This window comes from Sapajus apella, unplaced genomic scaffold (genome assembly GCF_009761245.1).
Source record: "Sapajus apella isolate SASKATOON/1434 unplaced genomic scaffold, GSC_monkey_1.0 scaffold65, whole genome shotgun sequence".
Lineage (NCBI taxonomy): Eukaryota > Metazoa > Chordata > Mammalia > Primates > Cebidae > Sapajus > Sapajus apella.
Genome location: NW_022437005.1, coordinates 4,668,977 through 4,677,118, shown reverse-complemented (window position 1 = coordinate 4,677,118; position 8,142 = coordinate 4,668,977). Strand labels below are relative to the sequence as shown.

The following is an 8,142-nucleotide window of genomic DNA, read 5'->3' as shown; positions in this document are numbered from 1 at the left end:
CCAAGGAGGTCATAGAGACCTGCCCAGGTTCCAGATGAAGGCACACTGACTTTACCCCTCGATAGGGGCGTGCCGATGTCACTTGTGTAAGAGAAAGTGGGATGGGAGATACTGTGGTGGCTGTTTTTAGAAAATGCCGTCTGCCACAGGCTGTAGGGGGTTCCAACCCTGGAGAAGGGTGAGAACGAGGCTCTGCCATCTGCAGCTGAGTAGCCCCGCAGCTCTCCTGAGTTCCCATAGAGTACCTCCTTGTAAGCTTTTCTTGGTAGCTATGACAAGCCCAAGGTTGGGCCAGGTTCAAGGGACCCAGATGCCCTTGAACATATGCTCAAGTCTCTCTTCTGTGCCTCCCATATCCCACTGACAGGAGGCCCAGGCACGGCAGCGGAGGGGACACTCAGGGTGAGTTTGCTGAGCTTCGTGTTTAGGCCAGCAACCTCTGTCCCTCCCAGAATCTCCTTCCCCCACCCCGGGATCTGTCCTCTTCCCTCCCTCCTCCCTTCTCCTTCCCTCAGCATCAAATCTGTTCTTGCCACTGCCTCGTGTTCCTTCTTGAAGGAGCCACTGCAGCCCTTTCTTAGCCTCTCATTGACCTGGAAACCTCCACTCTCAGAGATTCTCTCCCTGTGGTCACCAGTCACCCTCTAATCACCAAATCCTTCCACACCTCACCTTGTTTGCTTGTCCTCTCCATAGTGGGGACAGGACCTGCCTTCCTTCTTGGAACTCTTTCTTGGGGACTCCAGCATCTCCTCTTACCTCTTAGACTGGCTCCTTCTTTCCCAGGGTGTATCCTTGGTTCTCCACTCTCTCACTGAACCCCACGACTTCATCTGTTCCCTGTCAGCACTGACTACATAATCTGCTCCCTCTCCTACTCACCTCTTCAGCTCTGGGCCTCACATTTCTAATGCCTCCTTACTCTCCTAACCTGGCTGTTACCTGGACGTCTCAGGTCCACTGGACCAAAGTTCAATCCGGTCCTGCTTCCCATTGTGACCTATTTCTTCCCATGTCACTGAGCATCATCTTCTAATCTGTCAAGGCAGAAACCTTAGAGTGTCACTAATGGCCTACTTCTCTTCTGCCTGAATAGCTTTTTTTTATTTATTAATCATGCCACATGATTTTTAATTACGTATAAAGATCTAACATGTCACCCAGGGACCATTTCACCCACTGCTGTGTTTGGCTGCCAGTCTTTTGTCTCTCTCTTCAGCAATGGTGAGGCAGATACCCTTTCCTCAGGGAAGAGAAATCTGTGGTTTGTTGCCCTTGTTAATGACTAAAATATTGGAAAGTCGAGTGGCAAAGCTGTTGCCATTGGCATCTTTCACATGAACCATGTCAAAAGATCCAGGGTCCCTCTCTCTGTTGATGATCACACCAATTCTTCCCAGGCTAGCACCCTCAGTCACCATACCCAGGTTACCATGTCGAACTAGATGAAATCAGTGATCTTCCAGTCTCCAAATCGATCTGAATGGTGTCATTCACCTTGATGAGGGAATCAGGGGAGCAGATGGTGTGAGCATCATGAGTCACCAGATGAGGGATTCCTTTTGTGCCCACAAAGATTTTTCTCACTTTGCACAATTTGTACTTGGCCTCTTCAGGTGTAATTCGATGTACAGCAAAGCAACCCTTGGTGTCATAGATCAGACGAAAATTCTCTCCCGTCTTGTCAATGCTGATGACATCCATGAATCCAGCAGGGTAGGTTATCTCAGTTCAGACCTTGCCACCAATCTTAATGAACTGCTGCATGCGAATCTTCTTTACTTCACCTCCTGTCAGGGCATGCTTAAATCTGTCCCTTAGGAAAATGATGAGGGGGAGACACTCTCTCAACTTGTGAGAACCGGTGGATGGACGAGGCGCAAACACACCGGTCAGTTTACCCAGCATCCAGTGCTTTGCAGCCGCCACCCGCTTCAGCTGCTTCTTGGGACCACGAGCCATGGCTGCGTTAGGCAAGGAAAGAGAGCCAGAATAGCTTTTGAATACATTCATTCATTCATTCATTTAGTTAGTTAGCAAACACTGATTGAGTAGGTACTATACTCCAGGCACTGTTCTAGTGGCTGGAGATACAGCAGTCAGCCAAACAAATTCCTTCCATTCTGCAAGGGAGAGAAAGAAAATAAACAGATAAAGAAACAAACACATGGGATGACACATGCTGGTAAGCTGTGAGACAATAATGCTGGGTGAGGCTTGAGAGAGGAGGCAGCAGGTGCTTTATGTCAGGTGGACAGGGAGAGCCTTACCGACCAGGTGACACCTGCATAGAGACCAAGAGGAAATGAAGGTCAGCAAGGCACACACCGGGTCTTTCTTCTCCATCCCATGGCCACGGCTCCTCGTCCTTTTCCCTCCCAGCCATAGAGAGTACCTTCAGGCTGGGCGCTCATGCCTTTGTAATCCCAGCACTTTGGGAGGCCGAACAGGAGATCACCTGAGGTCAGGAGTTTGAGACCAGCTTGGCCAACATGGCAAAACCCCGTCTCTACTGAAAATACAAAAATTAGTCGGGTGGGGTGGCGTGCACCAGTAATCATGGCTACTTAGAAGGCTGAGGCGGGAGACTCACTTGAACCCGGGAGGTGGAGGTTGCAGTGAGCCAAGATCCTGCCACTACACTCCAGCTGGGGCAATGGAGTGAGACTCTGTCAAAAAAAAAAAAAAAAGAAAGAAAGAAAGAAAGAAAAGAAATTACCCTCCCTTTGGGCTTCTGGCCTCAATCTCATCCCCTGTTCATCCTCTTTCTGTGACTCCCTGCCTCCCATTGGATACATTTCAAAGTACAGCATAAAGGGCATTCATAACTCTCTCCAAGCCTCTTTTCCAGCAAAGTCTTCCTGCAGCAGACAGAACTTGAAATGGCCCTGTGAGCTCCACCCTTGGCTGTTTCGCCCAGTCGAATCCCCCCACCTCTTGGGTGCAGGTAAAACCTGTGACTTGCTCCTAGCAAGAAGGAAGAATATGGGCTATCACTCTCTTTATATGATAGAAGGTTCAGTCTGAGCAGATTTTATAGAGATTCTGCTAGCCTTGAAAAGGCCGCATCGGTGCTGGGAGCTGCCCATGGAGAGGGCCCACAGCAGGGAACTGTGGTGGCTTCTAGGAGCTGAGTGTAGCTTCCAGTCGCCAGCCAGTAAGGAAGGTGGGGCTCTCGGTCCGAGTCACAAGGGGAAGAATTCTGCCAAAACCCTGCATGAACTCAGGTGTGGATTCCTTCCTGTCCAGGTCCCTGTGACCCCTGGGGCAGCCTGGGGAGCCCCTGAGCAGGCGACCTACCCTAGCCGTGTGGACCCCTGGCCTGCGGAAGCTGAGAGAATAAGTGTGTGTTGTGCCGAGCCTCTCCGTTTATGGTAGACTGTCACACAGCAACAGAAAATGAATCCACTCGGCCTTCACATCCCGTTCAAACTCTCGGGCCTGCCCTGCTTCCAAACAAGTTATTTCTTTTTCATGCTCTGCTAGAGCACAAATTCTATGTAAACAAATTCTCTAACCCTACATTTTCTCCCTGGTAAGATCGCGTGTGTCCTTCAAAGTCCCATTCCAATGCACCCTCTTCTCCGTATTCTAGTTACACCCTGGTCCATCTTCCCCCTCCGCAGCCCCGAGGCCCCTGTTCTCACCGCTCTTTAAACATAGGCGTGGCATTGGTGACATCTGCGTGCCTGGCACTTCCCTCTCTTCCTCATCACTCCATCTCAGGGTCCAGCACAATGCCTGGCCGCCAGCAAAGCAAGCGTTTCTAACTCGGAGTGCGTGCATGTGTGGATGGGGTTCATGGTATCCATTTCCCTAAAATCCCGTTCCCTAAAATTGCTTGGCAAATGCTGCTTAGGAGGGTATTTTTCTCTGAGTCTATGTCTTTCTTCAGGCTCTCAAAGAGGCTTGAGGTCCTGTAAAGATGAACGCCTATAGAAGAAGCAGGGTGTCAACACACATTTCTTGAACTGAAGCCACTGGGTTGTGGCCCACTAAAAGGATTTTCATTTTCAGCTTTATGGCGGACTGTAGCTTCGCTGGAGGAATTGGAAGCCTTCTCGGTGTTTTGCAGGAGGGCTGCTGTTTTGACATCTGCAAAAGTGCAGTCACGTAGGCAGCCTCAGGCTCCAACTGGGGATGCAGATGGTCCAGCCTGGGGAAAGAGTGGGCAGGGTCGGGGCTGGGGTGCAGGGAAGCTCGGTCAGAGCCTGCTGCGGGAAGAGTGAACCCAGTGCAGAGTTGGGTTGATGGGCACAGGCAGGGCCCAAGGGGCTGGCTAATCCTGCCAATGTCCTTTAATAGTGCCAGGTGCTAGGATAGCTGTTCCCCACTGTCAGCTCCCCTGGGCTCTCAAGGACTGCCTTTGGCAGTGCCAGTGTATTTTTAGCCCTCCAGCAAGTGGAACAAAGTGCTCAGAGAGGCGCTGTTTCCCTCTCGGCTGCAGGCAATGCTTGGCACCTTTCCGAGACTAGACGGAGCAAGGACCCCTCCAGCCACAGAGGGGATGTGGGTCCAGCTCCCACCTCCCTCCCAGGCCCTCCCGCAGGGCCCTGGGAGAGGGACATCGTCATCTATTGGACAGGGGCCAGGAATGTGAGCCCCCCTGGTTGTTTGGGGAGAGCGAGTGGGCTAGCCTTTCCCCAGCAGAGGACCCAGCACAGGGCAGCAGGCTCCCCTGGAGGGAGCTCTCCAGCTGCTCACTCTGAGGAAAAATGATGTGTCCCAAGACCACCTGCAGTTAGGTGGGCAAGGCAGGGCGTGCTAAGCCAGGGGGCTAGGCAGACGGGTGAGCCCCTGACTATGCCAGAAAAGCCCCCATCCCTGAAGGCTGCCGTGAGGGGAGGCGGGGTTGAGAGTGGCAGGAAGCCACTTCCTGACGACCCAGTGGTAAACACCCCAGGTCAGCCTTGAGCATTGATCTGCCAAATATTTGCTTGGGTCCCTGACCTAGCTTACTTCCTGCCCTGACCTCCTCCCCAGCTGCAACCCAGCTGCCCTACCCCTTGATCCTGGAGGGGTGGACATCATTTCCCAAAGAGGCCCTTTCCAGGCACTGTCCCCCCTCATGTGGCGTGGGCTGTGGGTGAGGGAGGATGGGCTGGGGGCTGGGGCGGGCATCCTCACGGGCCCTTTGTTTGAAGTGGCCACCTCAGCGAAGCTGGTCGGAAGCGGTCAAGGTTCACACAGCTGCCCACGCAGAACCAAACTCCACAAGGACCAGGCTGCCAGGGCTCCCTCCCCGACAGCTGTTCCACCACCCAAGCCTGGGAGAAAGAGAGGCCTTGCTTCTCCCAGAAGGCAGGAGGAGGCCAAGGGGCCTCTAGCCTGGAGAGGCTCTCTCTGTTTAATCACACACACATATACACGTACACACACACCCCACTTTCTCTGAGTGCCCGCCTTGGGTCGGCCACCATGCTAAGTTCTGCACAGACGCTATCCCCTGCGTCATTGTGACTCTGGGTTACTTTGCTCCATTTTGCTGAGTTGGAAACCAGGACTCAGAAAGGTTGGGCAACCTGTCCGAGCTCACACGGCCGCGAGTGGGGAAGCAGCTGGGTGGCAGATCCCGGGCTGCTGGATGGCCTGCTGCACCCAAGAAGGGAGGGAAGGACAAGAAGGCCATGCACCTGTTCTGGAAGATTCTGGGACAAGAGGAGATGTGAGGGGCTGATCAGGGGCAGAACCACTGTGCCTACAGAGCGCTGATCATTCACGATCATTTCCCGAGATCGCTTATAGGAAGAGAATAAAACCAACTTGCTTAAGTCATGGTTGTTTGGGATTTTCTGTCACTTGAAGCTAAAGTGGTACAAATAGGACACCTGCGGTCTGAACGCCTCCCACCAGGCTGGCTGCCTGCTCTCTGAAGGCTGCTCTGCCTGTGCCTGGCTGTTCCTGCGGGCTGCAGCCTTCCTTCTGGCTGTGGCTATCACTGTATTTCCTTCAAGGCCCAGCTGAAAACACTGCCTCCTCCATGATGCCTTACGTCATTTCTGAGTGCCAGAAATGATGAGTTCCTTATCCTGCTGCCTCCAGTCTCTCATTTTATTTCTTGTGTTGAAATCCTCATGCCTGATTGGCGTGTGATAATTGCTCATTGCGTATTTGTCTTACTCCTCAGGATGGAAGAGACAGCATTTCCTTCTGCTTAACAGCAGTGGTGTGTGGGTAAACCAGCTCCCTGGGAGAGAAAGCACCCTGATTTATAGTGCTAGCCAATTCCCATGGTGTAAATGCTCCCACCATGGTCAGTTTCAAGCTATGATGGTTTAACAACTGGCTCACAAAATTCCTGAGCATTTAACAGTTGTTTCTCATGAGCCAGTGCTAACAGGCTCCAGCTTGCTACTGCTTAGGGTCTGCCCACTGCTGAGGCTTAAGGCTTGTACTTAGTAGGTGTACAACAGGCTGGGGCCACAAACTCTTAATTGGATGGATTAACTTTTTTTTTTTTACTGAAACCCATACTTTGTTCCCAGAAGAATTTTGAATGGATATAGGGGAAGATCATTGCAACATGGTGATAATCCTTCTCCCTCCCTAGATCTATTGCCCTTTTTCAATGTGACTTTGCAGCTTCCAGTCCCTGAATCAGAGACAGCCTTTTGACTTGACTTAGCCATTGGAATATGTTGGGAGTAACTTTATGACAGTTCCAAGCCTGGGCCTCAAGAGGCCCTGAGTACTGCTGCTGTTGTCTTGGAAGCCTGTTGGTTACCATGGATAAAGCCCAGGCTACTGTGCCTAAAGATCAGCCTATGCTAATGAGGATGAGAGACCATGTGGAGCAGAATCATAGGGTCTCAGCTGGGCCATCCCAGATCAGACAGCCCCAGCAAACCCAGCAGCTGGCCAAAGACATACAGATGACCCCAGCTGCACACAACCCAAATGGCTAACATGAGGACTCCTGAGCTAAATAAACAATAGTTGTTTTAACCACTAAATTTTGGAGTGGTTGGTTATGCAGCAAAAGCTGAGGCACCGTCTTCGCATTCAGAAGTAGCTTAACTTTTGATTGGAATGTCCATCTCTATCTGAGTGAGATGGAGTTAGCCTGCTGTTCCCCGCTATCCATCAACCAGGAGCAAGAAGACCAAGTGTCAGCACTTGACCCTCCCAGCACATGAGTTCCAGTAGAGTCTTACATGTCTCCCTAAACACAGCCTACAGAAACCTGGAAACTGTGGGCCTTCTGGCTATCTGATGTAAGGGTTGGACAGGAGGTATGGCGTTTGTGCACTGGAGTTCAGGTGAGCTCTCCTCGCCTTTGATCTTGCCTGTGCCATGAAGACATGCGGCTGGAGCTGCTCTTTTTCTGTTACTCAATGAAGACTTAACTGCCTTCTGTGGGAAATGTCCACACACAAATTTCCCACAGCATAGGACAGACAAATTTCCCACAGAAATGGGAAACTCACAAATTCTTCCCTTTTCTGCCCCATAGAATTGTTATTATTATGACTGTTTTTTTGTTTTTTTGATAGGACAAGAGGATCCTAATGTATTTGGGTGGGGCAAGAGAGAAAGAGCCATGTCTTAAAGCAAACAATAAATTTCTACTTTCAGTTCAAGGGTAAAATCTCGCCTGTGATCTGTGAAGAAGTGTGTGATAAACCAAACAGAACCAACCTGTCCTCCAGGTCTGAACGGTAGAAACTGTGTGGTAACAAGGCATTCTAGGAAAGGAGAGAGGAAGTGGGCCTTGAAACCGATCTGCAACCGTGCGGGGTAGTGGTGTGTGGTTCACCTCTAACCAGCTGTGTGACCTTGGGCCAGTCTCCCGTCCCCACTGGGACTGCGTATCACATGGGGCTGGACTGCAGAGCCCCACTCTCTTCAGGATACAGTATTTTGATGTCGGAGAACCGGGTGGCTCCTGGCATTTGACTGTTTACCCTTGGAGGTGTGTATGACCTCGTGCCATTGGCATACAATGTACCCATTGTGATGACAGGGAAGTAGTGTGGTGCCCTCCCCAGGTTAAATCTGGCCTTGAGCCATGGTCAGAACACACACAAGCAACATTAGATACTCCATCACTGAGCAACTCAGTGTCTCTCACTGACAAGCTGTGTGATCCTAGGCAGGTTACTCCACCTCTCTGATTTTCCATTTCTTCTTTCTTTCTTTCTT

At 51.2% G+C, this 8,142-nt stretch overlaps 1 pseudogene; it reads right to left on the bottom strand.

Moving 5' to 3' along the window:
• Positions 1 to 1,097: 1,097 nt before the first annotated feature.
• LOC116530105 lies at positions 1,098 to 1,969 on the bottom strand (annotated as a pseudogene).
• Between the last annotated feature and the right edge of the window lie 6,173 nt (positions 1,970 to 8,142).